Source organism: Dipodomys spectabilis, unplaced genomic scaffold (genome assembly GCF_019054845.1).
Source record: "Dipodomys spectabilis isolate Male_0828 unplaced genomic scaffold, ASM1905484v1 ptg000044l, whole genome shotgun sequence".
In the NCBI taxonomy this organism is placed as follows: Eukaryota; Metazoa; Chordata; class Mammalia; order Rodentia; family Heteromyidae; genus Dipodomys; species Dipodomys spectabilis.
The window spans coordinates 934,727-950,241 of NW_024870721.1; positions in this window are offsets into that span (position 1 = coordinate 934,727).

The following is a 15,515-nucleotide window of genomic DNA, read 5'->3' on the forward strand; positions in this document are numbered from 1 at the left end:
TCTTCCATGCCATAGTTATTTGATGTTATTAAGTATTATTTTAATAGTTTCATTTTTAAAACTTGAGGAAAATGTTTTGTTACTGTTAGCACTAATTAGTTGCACCTTTTTTTGTATTTTTCCATATCTGTATATTTGTTATTAAGCTTCTAACGTTGTCTTTTCCCCCTAATGTTGCCTTCTTAAAATTGCTTCAAATTATAAACTCTATATGATGATTTGTATGTGTTCACTGATATACTTAAATTTTTATCTAATATTCACATTTTATATGATATTTTCATCCTATTGTAACTGCTCAGAAATCAATATGGAAGTCCTTCATTAAAGAAAAAACACAATATCACAAAACCCAGTGAAATTAGGATTAGGTATGTATCCAAAAATGTTTATCAATGATATAGTAGAAACATCCACTTCTCTTATATACCAAAACCTGTTTATAGCTAGGTAAGGTGCATTTTCTGTATTCTTTCCTTATGGAACATCCAGGTTGATTACACAGCTTGGTTGCTATGAATATTGCTGCCATGAACATGTTTGTTCATATTCATTTATATTCTTTCAGTATGGATCCAATTTGCAATAATTGTCTTCAAGATATATGTCTTTTTTATAAACTTCCATCATGGTCTCCATATGGGTTGCACTAGTTTATAATGCCACACCACCGAACACAGTTCCTAATTTATTTCAATCTTTCCAGGAGTTTGTTTATTTGCGTGGTGATAGCTATTCTGGTGTGTAAGATGGGATCTCAGTGATTTTCCTATTTACTTTCATATGTATTTCCTATGTGGATAAGAATCTCAAACATTTCATTCATTTACTAAACACATTACTATTTCATTATTAATCAATGTCTTTCTTTTTCTTTTGGTATTTGATCAATTTTTAAGTTTTATAATATTTGATTTTTCCCATTCCAAATACTGACTTTAGTAAAAAGATGTTTTTTCATTACAGTGGTGTATTGCTTGGATATTTTGATTTTGTGAAAGATAAGAGAATTTGATATTGTTCTCTCAGTCAAATTATAATCATGTAAAAATGAAGTGAACATGATTAAATGAAGTTCTTTCTGCACATTTTCTCCGGTACAGATTTCTCTGATTTAAGAAATGTATATTTTATGTCATACTGGATGCCTAACTAAGTCTGTGTGTGTGGATGATTCAGTAAGAGTTGCAGAATTCGCAACATAGATTTTGCAGCAAAGGCTTACAGCTGGTAACAGGGCAATGATTCAGAAGACAGCTGAGGCTGAAGCTGTGATCCCTTCTACCTGTGTTCAGCTCCCAATCTCTTGTAATGCACCCCTCACTTCCCATGCGGTGGTTTCTTTTTCTATCCAAAATATTTCTGGAGCTTCATGTTATTCTTGCCTCCTAGTATGCCAACATGAGGGGAGTGAAAGCAAGCAAGGCAGATGTGGCAGAGGAATTTATTTTTTAAAATTGTGTAAATAACATACAGAAGGGTTACAAGTACATGGGCAAGGTAATGAGAACATATCTTATCAAGTATTGTGGCTGCCTCCTGTGATTCCCCTTCCCATCCCTTCCCAACTCCCCATCCCCACCACATGGTCCCCCCAGAGACCCCCCTCCCTCCAAAGTTGTAAAGTTCGTTTTTCAACATAACGTCTTGCACATCTCATTGTTGCAATGGATCGACCTGTATCCCAATTTAAATAATTTGTTTTTTCACTTCCCCTGCACAAAGTATGGCAACATCAAATGCAGTGAACACAGGGGGCATACAGTGGGGGAGGGACATACAAAGCAACAAAGAAATCATCTTATAAATATGATAGAAACAATTACAAGAAAGAAAAATAATTGGATTCTTATCTTGGGGCTCATTTCGCCTAACATCAACTTATCTGACAGTTTCTGCTTGTCTCAGACATGTACTAATTATTGAAAATAAGAGAAACCATGGGACCTATGCTTCTTTGGGCCAGGCTTACTTCGTATAAAAAAAATTATTGGTCGGTTTTGGGGCTTGAACTCTGGGCCTAGGCACTGTCCCTGAACTCTTCAGCTCAAGGCTAGCACTATCCCACTTGAGCCACACTGTCACTTCCAGCTTTTACTGCTTATGTGGGGCTGAGGAATCGAACCTAGGGCTCATGCATGCAAAGCAAGCACTCTACCACTGTGCCACCTTCTCAGCCCTCCATCACACTTGGGAGCTTCTGGCTGAAAACTCCAGAAAGACAAAAGTGAAGAAACACTTAAGAGAAAATGTAAAACAGAAAGCCACAATGTTTAACCCTAAAACCAGTTTCTAGGATAAGGAGACAAGAATTGGTGTCACCTGAGGAGAAAGAAGAAATATTCAGGAAGAATGAGAAGGAAGTGGGAGGGAATAGAGAGAAAGAGACCTAGACTACCTAGAGCTGGGACCTCAATGTGAGCTTAATTTTACTGGGGAAACCAACCCCAAGGGCGCAATACCTTACAATTTTGATTACTCTCTCTCATGCTACAAAGCCTAATCCAGATCCACTTCCACTCAGCATGGTGTCCATTCTGTGATCCAGACTGACTGCTGGAGGTTCCCAGGGGATGCAAAGAGTGAAAACCACAGGGCTAAAGCTCAGAAAAGACACATGCCATCACTTCTCACATGTCATTTGTCAAAGTAAGTTCTACAACCAAGCCTGGTATCAATGGGGATGGGAATAGATATTGAGAGCATTATAATAATATCTACTATTATTATCATATAATAATCTAACATCTATTGTTTCATGAAAGGGAGAGAGATGGCGTTTCTCCCTTTTTAGGTGTATGGGACAGGAGATTCTATAGAATGTTCTTCAATTGAGGGCTCTCTGAATCTTTTCTCCCAAGATTGTGGCTATGAAGTTTTGGGAAGGAGAATTACAGTTCTCAAGCTGGGTACTGATGGCTGACACCTATATTCCGAGCCTGAGATCTGAGGATTATGATTTGAAGTCAGTCTGGGCAGGAAAATCCATGAGACTCATCTCCAATTAAACAAAAAGAGTCCGAATTGGATCTGTGGCTCAAATGTTAGTGCATTAGCTATGAGTGGGTGGGGGAGACAGAATCTTGACCCTGAATTTAAACCCAGGATTGGGAATGGGTGGAAATGTATTCTCAGTCCATGAAATCAAAGGTGTATGGTCCACATCACTATTGATGTTAACTTTGGGGTAGAGTTGATCAGTTTTATTCTGGAAATGATTTGCTCCACTCTTCTCTCTCCTGTATTCTTTAAAAGAAACAGCTTTGAGCAATCTAGACCTAAGATGTGTGGATTGCACTGAAGCACTGGTTTCATTTTTTTCTACTTACAAAATGATACATAAATAGTGTACAAAGGAGTTTTAATTTAATATGTCGGTTTGTGAGTACATCTTGATCGATGTCATTAATTTGATTATTCTTCTCTATCTCACCCAACCCCACCCCTTACATTTACGTGGTCACATTTTCACACATGTACATTGAATATTATGACTGGATTCTCCCACTGCACCAGTTTGGCAAAGAAATTTCTTCCTTATACAGGCAAGGAAGATGAACCTGAGGTCTACAAGCCCAAGACAGCATAGCTATTACTTTGCATCAAGATTATTTGACTTACAAAATCTTCACCAAAAGAAGCATTATAAAGAAGAACATGGCCTGTAACTAGAAGCATCTATCTTTGTGTGTGTGCTGGTTTTGGGACCTTAGTTCTGTCCCTGAGCTGCTTTGCTAAAGGTTAGCACTCGACCACTTGAGCCACAGTACCACTTCCAGCTTTATGGTAGTTAATTGGAGGTAAGAATCTCATGGACTTTCTATCTTGGGCTCATTTTAAACCACAATCTTTAGACCTCAGTCTCCTGAGTAGCTATGATTGCTGGTGTGAGCCACTGGCAGCTAGCAAAACATATATTAGTTGTCCCAATTAAACATGTGGAGCAATAGGTCATTTGATACTGGTGACACTCAGATAATGATTCCTCTACTTGTTCTTTTCTGGTGTTATGACTAGTGTGATAATGCTTCCTCAGGTTTATATCACTGTGCAATCATTGTTCCATTTTGTTCAGTAAACAGCTTTTCATGACAGGAGAACTGTGAGAGGGGAATATGGGATGAAAATTTTATCTGTAGTACTTGTGGCCTGGCAAAAGCTTCTCAGAATGTTTGCAAGCAGAAATAAGAGTCCACTTCGGCCGAATAAAATGAAAGAGACACACCTGACACAGAAGTAGTGCCACAGAAGGACAAATGGGAAAACTCATCCAGGCTCAGAGCGAAGCAACAGTATGAGTTGTTCAGGTGCATGAAAATTTGTGAAGATTGTCTTTCTAACCATGGAGGGATCATTCAATGCTGACATTTACAATATGTTCCAGGCTCATATCTGTTTAGGACTGTTTCCTCTGAATCATCTTTGATAAAGACAAAAATGAGAATGTAACAATGGAACCTAGTTATGTTTTCTGAATGAGATTTCATCTCTTTCACAAATCAAGTAAGGGTTGTAATGAATGACTTGGATTTCCTGAGAGAAATTCATGTTTGCTTCCTTGTTTCTATTAAGCTTCTCAAGTGAATAACTTTAAATTTGTAAGCTGTTATTATAACAAATATGAAATAATTTTTTATGTTTCTAGGAGGCACCCAAGTTCCTTTTAGATAGAAAATATTTATCTGGCTGCCAACCTAAATCTTTACATCTCAGCCTCCAGAGTACCTAGGATTGCAGGAATCAGTCACCTCTCTTAGTTGAGACAAATATTTTTGGTGTGGAAAATCACTATGATATAGAACATGAGGAATGAAGAATTTAGACTAACAAGGAATATTTTGAAAACATTAACAAAACTGAAGTTATCACAAACTTGCCTGATTCAGTGAGGAGAAAAATGAGAAAGAAGTTACAGAGACAGAGAAGTATAGATGAAAGAGAAGTGAATGAATATTTCTTTGTTAGCAGAGCTACTGAAGATTACTTTTTAAGAAAATTCAGCTTGATATAGTGGTACATGTCAATAATTCTAACTACTTATGAAGGTATAGGAGGTTTGCAGTTGGTATGGTAAAAGTATAATACTGGGACTTCAATATTTAAAACACACTGGTGCCACATGGTGATAAGAGAGGCAGAAGTAGGAGGGTCATGGTTTGAGGCCAGCCTAGGCAGTTAATAAGAAACTATCTGAAAATCAATCTAAAGCTAAACAAAGTGCTAGGTATATGAATCAATAAAAATTATCCAGCAAGTCTGAGGCCCTGAGTTCAATCCCTTCTCCTGAGAAAAAGAGACAAGAAAAAGGAAGAAAGATTATAATACAATATTCAAAATATTTCCTGTGGAACTTTCTGCTATAATTTCCTTCTTCAATTGCCTTAAAATGTTTACCAAGTCACTTACAGAAATGACTACCATCATTTGGGAAAATCACAGGAAAGTCTTTGCAACCAGCTTTGTAACAGAACAATTTTGTCAAACAGATTTCAATGAGCAGAAAATGAGAGATAATGGGCTCATGAAATTGCACTTAATAGCTTTGTGTCAGAATGTGAGGAGCTCATAAAGAGGATTTCTTTCTTTCTTTCTTTCTTTTTTTGGGTCCGGTCATGGGGCCTGAACTCTGGGCCTGGGCACTGTCCCTCAGCTCTTCAGCTCAAGACTAGCGCTCTACGACTTGAGCCACAGCGCCACTTCTGGCTTTTTTCCTTTTGCTTATGTGGTGCTGAGGAATCGAACCCAGGGCCTTGAGCATGCAAGGCAAGGGCTCTACCACTGAGCCACCTTTGCAGCCCGAGGATTTATTTCTTAAGAGAAGAGGAGGATTGAGTTGATTTATCAACTTGAAAAAATACGGTAAATTCTGTTGGTATTTGGGATACACTTTCAAGCAAGGTGTTAAGCCAATAAAATTATGGTTGAGATATTTTTTTAATATTTTTTATTGTCAGTTGTTGAGATTTTTATAAAAGCTGTAAGATAATTTTTTCATAGATTTTTATAAAAACTATTCAACAATTGTTGGATAAATCACAATAATGCAAATATGTGTTCTGTGTCATCTGATGGTGTTACCTATCTCATCATCTAGGGTTGGAAGAATGTTATCTTCATTTTAAAAATGCAGAAATGGAGGCACGAGGAGAGTTGGTATGTTTCTGAAGGCTGATGTGTAAATGACAATTGAGACTGAGCAGAACCAGAATCCATGGCTCAGATTCAATTCATGATTTGGAAACCCCATGACTATACTAATATCTAAAACTCTTGTGCTAGCTGGGTGACATTGGACATGTTTCTTAGACTTGTCATGTGTTGTTGTTTTTCCTGTAAACAGATAAAAATATTAGTGTTTTCTAGAATTAAAGAATATACCTTGGGAAGGTGGCTCAGTGGTAGAGCACTTGCCTTGCATGCCTGAGGCCCTGGGTTCGATTCCTCAGCACCACATAAGCAAAAAGAAAAAAATCTGGAAGTGGCATGTTGCTCAAGTGGTAGAGCACTAGCCTTGAGTTAAAGAGGTGAGGGGCAGCGCCCAATCCCAGATTTCAGGGCCCACGAAAGGAACCCCCCCCCAAAAAAATATACCTTTTATGAAGTATTATGCACAGAACACGAAACAAGAATTCCACGAATTCTGAAGTTCTTTATGTATTTCCCTTTAAATTAGTATTTTTAAGTCTCAAGATAGTGAAATTATTATCATTCCTTACATTGCAGAAAGCATTATCTGAAACCATTTGGAAGAATTTCTACAACAGTATTGTAATGTATGGGTTTTTGATGTGCTTATTTGCCTTCTCTATGTATCTGCTTAATTGGGTTATTTATTGTATGATTCATGTATTTAAGAGTTCTTTATATAATATGAATAAAAGCTATTTGACAAGAATTTTGTATTTTGCTTCATTATATTAGCAAAAATGCCTGCAATGTGTTTGAATAGAAATGGATGACATTTTTGCCTGATTTCAGAGCAACTGGGAATACTTTCATTCTAATGCAGTACTCTTTATCAGATCAAGAAAGTTCCCATATAATAATTTTGACAAATTTTTACCATTCTGCTAGTTTGAAAAGAGCAGATTTATTTTAGGGTCACAGCAGGGAATTCCCCTGTGACCAGTCTCCTCTACAGGCAAGGAACCACTCTTTGCAAACTGCTGATCATAATGGAAGCAAATTTTTGCTTGTTAGGACTATCAAATTTTTGGCCTATGTACTCAAGATGTTTTCCCAGGAAACAAATCCACACGTACAAATTAGATCATCACAGCTGTTTGAAATGACATTAGCAATATATATTTGCATTATTGTTGTGCCATATCGCTATATAAAACAGTTTGTCACAAAACAGTTTGTGAAAGAACAAACAAATGTATAACCTAGAATCTGGGTATGGCAGTAAACTCTACATGATTTTCTCATACTTTCAGACTTTTCGTAAACATAAATAATAAAAGCCAAATGAGGTGGTTTATACCTATAATCCTAGCTACTCTGAAAATAGAAACGTGGATAGTCGCAGTTCAAGGTCTAACTGGAAAACATACAAGAGATCTCCATCTCAATCAATAAAATCTGGGTGTGTCAATGTATGGATATTATCCTACCTATTACTAGACATACAACTAGGAAGTTCAGTATATAGGTAGCATAGGAATAAACAATGCAAGATTCTATATCAAAAACAATCAAAGCAAAATTGCTTGATGTCGCATGATTCAAGCGGTAAAGTGCCTGTCTGGCAAATGCAAGGCTCTGAATTTGAAACCAAGTACTTACCCAAAAATATTAAAAGTAAACTATATGAATTAATTCTCTAAATAATGTATCTGCAAATATTGTATATTCATATAGACTTGATAAAATTATATTGGGGTTAATATATCACAAAATAAAGTAACTGAAGTCTCCGTTAGGTACTTGTGAAATATTAATGTCATATTTGTGATGTATAATAGAAATATTTAAATAAATTGGAAAAAGGTTTCTAGGGAATTATGTGTGTTCTTACAACATCATAAAGATCCATACTAACCTCAATATAATTTAATGATATCTAGAAAACAGAAGTAAATATTGAATGTTTACATTAAAATCTAGTCTGCTCCCAAACTTACCTTGCTAATTAGGAGGCAGAGATTTAGAAGTCTGATATCATGGACAGTTTTGACAAAAAACATCATAAAAAAACTACAAAAACAAAGAAAGCTAGATATAGTGTAATTTTCCTATTATCTCACGATGTGGAAGCCATAGGTAAGAGATCATTGCTCAAGGGTGGCTTGGCCTGAAAAATAACCTAAAGTGGTTAGAGCCTTAGCAATTTCAAGCACCAGTAGTGCCAAAGGAAAAAGAAAAGAAGAAAACAGAAAATGAAAGGAATGGATAAAAAGAAACTATTTGTTCTTCATTCTTGGTTTCATCTCATTGGATACAATAATTGAAAGTATTTTGTTTACTGTTTTATGATTCAGGCCTCTCTAATATAAAAGCATTTATTTCAAGTAAATATTGTATTGTTACTATTTTTTAACTTATTATTCGACCTTTAGGTTTGGAGATTGAAATCATGGCTTTGTACATTTCAGTCTAGTTCTACAACTTAGCTGTACCCAAGCTCTTTTGTATAGTTTTGAAAATTGTTTATGACTTCTTCAATAGTTAGCTATTATACTTTTCATCTTATATTTTCTCCCACTTTTTCCCCTATGTATTTTAATTTGTGTTGAAAACTCCTCAATTTTATCTTCTAAACTTAGAATTTTGCTTTTGAGTTTACAGAGAAGTCAGTTATTTGTGACATCTTTAAAAATTATATACAGATATATGTATTTCATATATATGATTGATTCTTAGAGTTCATTGCAATAAGCCACATTTGTCTGGTCATATGCACATAGCAATTGAGCCATTGTGATCCTCTTCTAAGAAAAGCGTCCCTTGTTCTTGCCATGTGAATGCTTAGAGTGCTGTTAATAATATCCAAGTGTAATTATTTGTGTTTTACTATCTATTGGATTTACATGTAGATTTATGGGCATATCTAGTTATCAGAAAAGAGGAAAACCATGCAGCATATATTTAATTGGATCTGGATTATTTCACTTAATACCATTTTTCCCCCAGTCTTTCCATTTCTTCAGAATGGGGTAATGCCATTCTTTCCCATGGAAGCACAGAATTCCATCAATACAACAGAATTGAAGATCCAGAAATGAATCCACTCCTATAGGCACATAGTCTTTGATAAGGAAGCCAGAAACACAGGATGGAAGAAAAACAGCCTCTTCAAAAAATTGGTTTATCTGGCTGTACACAGAAAACTGAAATTAGATCATTTTATATCCTCCTGCACCAGAATCAATTCCAAATGGATTGAAGAGCTCAATGTAAGTCCAGATGCCTTAGGAATCTTACAGGAAGAGTTAGGGGAAACATGGGGGCTCCTTAGCATAGGTCAAAATTTCCAAAGTAAGTCTGGATAAATGGGATTACATCAAACCAAATCAATCATTTGTCAGACTCAAAAGCCATGAAAAAAAAGCGATAGTGTAGCACAGATTTATTAGGGAACAAACCTACAGATGAGAGCCTCAGACAATGTTAAACCCTTTCTCCCTTTTCTAACTAGGTTATTTATAGTGGGTTTACATGAATATAAGTGATTTCTGATGGGAATTAGTCAGAAAACAACTAATGCTAAGACAGAGATAGTATGTGAAATGAGTTATAGCTGGAGAAAGGGAGGGATTAAGGAACGGGTGTCTAGTTCAAAGACTTGGTTTGGTGCCAGCTAAGTAATGTATAGCTGCACAAGGGAAGGAGGGTAAAACAGGAGTGGTTATAAAAAAAAAAAGCACTGATCTGAAGCCTCAAAATAAGGATCTCAGTCTGTGTGGACCAAACAGTCTCTAACAATAAGTTTTATTTAAATTAACAAACACGATTTTAAATTTTTGCAGAGTGGGATGGTTCATAGTCAAAGGCAATTTCTCCTATGTCAGGTATGTCCAATCTACTCTTTCACATGTTACCCAGTAGCCAGGTTTCAACGAAAATGACTACAATGAGATTGTACAAATGAGGCTGTGACTTTTCCCTCTCATGAATCAAAATTCTGTCAAATGATTTCTGTCTTCCAGATGTTTACACCTTTCTCAGGATCATTTTTACTATTTTGTCTTCATTATTGATAATCATAGTACATTTTGTTGTTGTCTTGTGTGTATATGTCATTTTTAGGGCTTGAACTCGATGTTTAATGGTCTCCCTTGTATTTTTTGCTCATGGCTGTTGACACTCTATCCTTGAGTCACATGCTCACCTTCTGTTTCTTGCTGGAAAATTGGAGATAAGTGTTCACATTTTTGTCTGTTTGGACTGACTTTGAACTAAAATATTCAGGTCTCAGCCTCCTGAGTTCTAGAATTATACACATGAATGGCTAACACCAATCTTTGCTTTACTGTTATTTTAATTATGTGGTAGAGGAAAGTGGAAGTATATTTGTGTTAAGTGTGCAATTTTCAAATACAAGTTTGAATCAACTTGATATAATATAACTGTTATTAATTTTAACAGTTAAATCAATGAGTATCAAACATTCCCACAGAAATATATTTGACAACGAAAGGTATAATTGTTTTCTTAAAACAATCAATGAAACCATAAATTACTTTCACTTTACAAATCATGTTTGATTAAACTTAAATTAGCAGACTTCTTTGAGTAAAAGTAAATATATTAATTGTATACCACAAGAATCAAAGTTATTATAGTTAAGAATAGATATTTCATCATACCCAGAAGATACGTTTTAGTGCATTCTCACTAAAAAGAATTGTTACATGCAGAAATTAATGGGTATGATGGAGCTTATCATTACACAATATAAATAAATGGGATTACCACTCAATACTTTATAAATATGTAAAAAATAATTATATATCTAGGAGCCAGTAGCTCATGCTTGTACCCCTAGCTAGTAAGGAGCCTGAGAGCTTAGAATCATGGTTCAAAGCCAGCCTAGGCAGTAAAGTCGATGACCCTCTTATCTCAAATGAGCCACCAAAAAACTGACAGTGGCTCAAGGGGTACAGCACTAGTCTTGAGCTAAAGAGCTGAGAGACAATGTCCAGGCCCAGATTTCAAGCACCACAACTGACTAAAAATAAACAGTTAAAATAAATATTTTGACATAAATGTTAAAATATGTATTCTAAAAAATTTTAAATCCTCACTAGATATACTAGTTTATATAAATATAGAGGAGGTTTTTCTGGACTTAGTTGTCATTGAATTCTGTAAATCACATATTTGTCACTCAATTTATATTTGTATGTTTATATACTTATATACCATAAGAATAATTAAATGATATGTGATAGGCAGTGCTGTTTTAGGAATTTCCCTTGGCTTTTTTTTTTTTTTGTCGGTCATGGGGCTTGAACACTGGGCCTGGGCGCTGTCCCTCAGCTCTTCAGCTCAAGGCAAGCGCTCTACCACTTGAGCTACAGCGCCACTTCCGGTTTTCTAGTGGTTTATTGGAGATAGGAGTCTCACGGTCTTTTCTGCCCGGGCTGGCTTTGAACCGCGAATCTCAGATCTCAGCCTCCTGAGTAGCTAGGATTACAGGCGTGAGCCACCGGCGCCCGGCTCCCTTGGCTTTTTAACATTAACCCTTCTACCGTAAAATCGATATACCCTCCAACCTTATCAGAGTTTTCATCTCGTTGGAGAAGAAAAGTATAAGCTATAATCATTGTTTGGAACAACTGTAACATTTTTCATGAATTTCGCTTAGTTTAAGATCCAAAACATACAAGTCATCTTAACCATGCCAGTAATAGCAAAATGTCTTCTGGGCTTTGCAGTCTCTTAAGAGATGAAAATCTTTAATTATACATCTACTTTATTCTGCCTAACATGTTATATCTTAGGAAGATCTTTTTGGGTAACCCTCTGTTCCTGACTAGAAGACTGCAACAAAGGCAATAAGGAAAATACTTGAACACAATTAAAAAAGCAATCACAGACACTCCTGTAGTCACCAGTTTCAATGAGAATATACAGTAAAGTAACACGTTTTTGTTGCATTTAAAGTGCAATAATTAAAGTTTAATTAGCAGTGAAGAAGGTAACAGAAAACTGTGTTTGAAGACATCTTGACTTTGAACAATTCAGTACGAGCATAATGGATTTATCTTGTTTTTCTATGTAGTTGCCAAAATAATAGAGAGCAACACCCTAAGGCAGGAAAACACCTAACCCAAAGCAGTAATCTTTTGTCTATAAAATAATCGTGAGGGTTTGACTCTTCCAAAGTCTGGCTTGGAAAGAGGAAAGTGTATTTGCTTTGGAGTGAACAATAAAAAATATAAAAATCCTTTATTAATATTTTACATATCTTGACTAGGACTTCTCATGTTGGAGAAGAGGAAAGGTATGAAAAATTTCAAGATTTTTTGACTATTCCTGAAGATCATTCTTATTTATCAGCTGTAGACTGGTTTACACTTAGTATCATGCTTGTTTAAATTTAGAAGCATTTGTTTCTGGGTTATAAGCTGCAAAGCCTTGTGTATTAATAAAGGGTCATTTCCTAAGAGGTGAAAGTTGCTGTGAAAACAAACCTAAAATATCAAAGACAGCATAGTGGAAACTATTTTCTAGCTATATTACAATCTGTGGTGTAAATTTTGTTTCGCATTGTTCCAGGGGACTCATTTTTGTTATCTTCTTTTTCACCATCTAGTGTTGCTATAATATTCTATACCATCCTGGGATGACTATAAATTTACTTTATTCTCTAATTTCTCTGTTTCTGTTTTACCTTTTTTACTTTAGAAACTCTAACTCAACATGACATAAATTATCTTTATAATATTAGCAAACAGATTTAATTTCCATATTCTTACCCTAGCCTTCTACATAACTTTGGTACTTAGTGATCCCCAAATGTGAAAATAAAGATAGGTAGCTTCTTATTTAGATATTATTTAGTATTTCAAGACTTCATTAATGCAAGGCCCTTAGTAGTATGTACATCATACATGTGTGCTAAGCTGGTGGCAATTTTTTCATATTCTCAGAAATTAGGAAATGTGGTGTCCCTGTAGTTTCATTGGGAAAAGGCTGTAGTTGAATTAATTTACTAAACCAAATCTGCTGTGAAGTATTTCTACAAGTTATTTGGCTTAAATAATCTGTATTTACCATTTTACAGTTCTAAAGGACAGAAATCTAAAAGAAGTCTCACTAGATTAAAATAGAGACACCCACTGAGCTAAAATATTTTTCAAATGATTCTAGTGGAAAAGGCATTTATCTCCTGTTCTGCTTCCCAGAAATTCAGAATCTAGGTTGTTATTTTTTCCATTATCTTCTAATGTAGAATCTTTACATCTTTCTGGTGGTTCTTACCTAATCATGTCCCTTTTGAACTGTACCTGAGACTTTTAACTACCCATTTGAGTATACTTCCCCCATATGATAATTATTCAAATTTGTGCTCCTTGGCTAATGAGAGGTTATTATTTTACCAACATATATATAATGCAAATCTACATTGGAAGGATTAGGTATGTGGGAAAGACAGATATTCTGTAAAGGTATTTTGCTATGTACAATGAGTGTTTAGCATTCTTTCTACTATAACCTGTTTTCCTTTCATTAACCTGAACAACATATTTCTTCAGTGAAATATAACTAGAAAAAATTTAGTCCCTAAAAGCAATTAATCCTGATTAAAACATTGTCATGTACTAGAAATCCTAAATGCCTGAATAAGTTCTGGCACTATCACTTTTTATATATTCTGCATACAATCTTCTCTTTTCAAGAGCATTTGATTGTTATTATTTTGAAATTATGGTTAATATTTATTTGACTGCTATTTTTAAAGAATGCATCACCCAATACTGATTCTCTTTTTCTAACTTTTTTGGGTCTAATCTATTTTTGAAAAAAAAGGCAGCCATTTGAATTACATGAACTGCTTATTGAAGTTGAATCAGCATGGAGAGGAAAAGAAGAAAATAGATGACTTTGAGGGTATATCACATTAAAAATGTATCTACAAACTATTTATCTTAAAATGGTCTATTTTTCATTATGTACGATTCTGATATAATTTAGTCTCTCAACTCACACATTGTTAATGCAGTCTTATTTCATGCTTCCCAAAAACAAACAACAAATTATTATTTATTTTTAATTTATCATTTATTTAAAAAACTATATTTTTAAAAAATTAGTCAAGGGAAATTGTTTATTAGATATTTAGAGTCATGTTCAGACTCTAAGGTGAAAGCCAGAAAGGGAAAAAAATCATGTTTTTATTCTTCCTTGAGCCACTCTGATTTACTTCCTCTGTTTCTGAAAGAATGGAATTCTTGATTTGAAGCCTTTTGCTTGATATCCACAATGTGTAATTCTTCCTTTATTAATAGAATTTGGAGAAAGGATGAGAATTCACACTAGAAATAGGAGAAGAGGAAAAGAGCAGAAGAAATCTAGATATTTTATTCTTCCTCATCACAATCACAAGGTCTGGATAATGATAATGGATATTAGATACAGTGCTCTAGAGTGATTAAACCCATCTATAGGAAAGATAATCCTACAAGTGATCACATGGAGAATGCTTATTTATAAAATATTGTAATAATTTCCAACAGGAAATGTTATCTATTTGTTAAGTTCTTGGTTAGGATATGTTAAATTATGGTGTGCTATAGTCAACTATCATAATGCTATACAAGGATGGTAAGAAACTAACATCTTAATATCACATTCTAATATTAGCTTAATTCTGCTTGTGTCATATGTATGAGGCTGTATTTCAGTTTTGCTTCAATTTCACATGCTATATTCTTCCAGTATATAAATTGAAGGAAGACTCCCTCTGAAATATGCTATTTTTATGGCTAAGGGAAAACAAGTCAGCTTTTAGACACAGACAATGAGATAGAAATCTTCCCCTAGAAATAGTCTTTCTCTAATTCTGGTTGACTTTTGTAAGCTGAAGTAAGTCACATAACCCATTTTGACATTGCAGGTAGAGGTAAATCCCACCTACAGAAGCTGATGCAAGACATAGAGTAATATACCAAGATATGCAATACATGAGATAAGGAGAAAAAAGAGATCTATAATAAAATCAATCATACTTGTGCTAACATGTCTCTGCAGGAAGGAAGGTATTATGTACCTTTGTTTCTAAAACTACTGAGATCTTCAAATCATATTTTTTATGCTTGGATGTTACAGGAATTAGAGAACATTTTGATACTGAGACAGCAAAAAATCTCGAAGAAATCTGGACTAATCATTTCAATACTACCTTTTGTTCTCCAAGAAAATAAACTATTTTATAGACAATACTTTATAGTTTCTTACCTAGTATCTTTTATTTTCCAGAAATGGATTTTGTTAATATATGTGAGTATCCACCAGAATAAATATCTTCATTTATATGCATCTTGTGCAGACAGCAAGTCAATTAG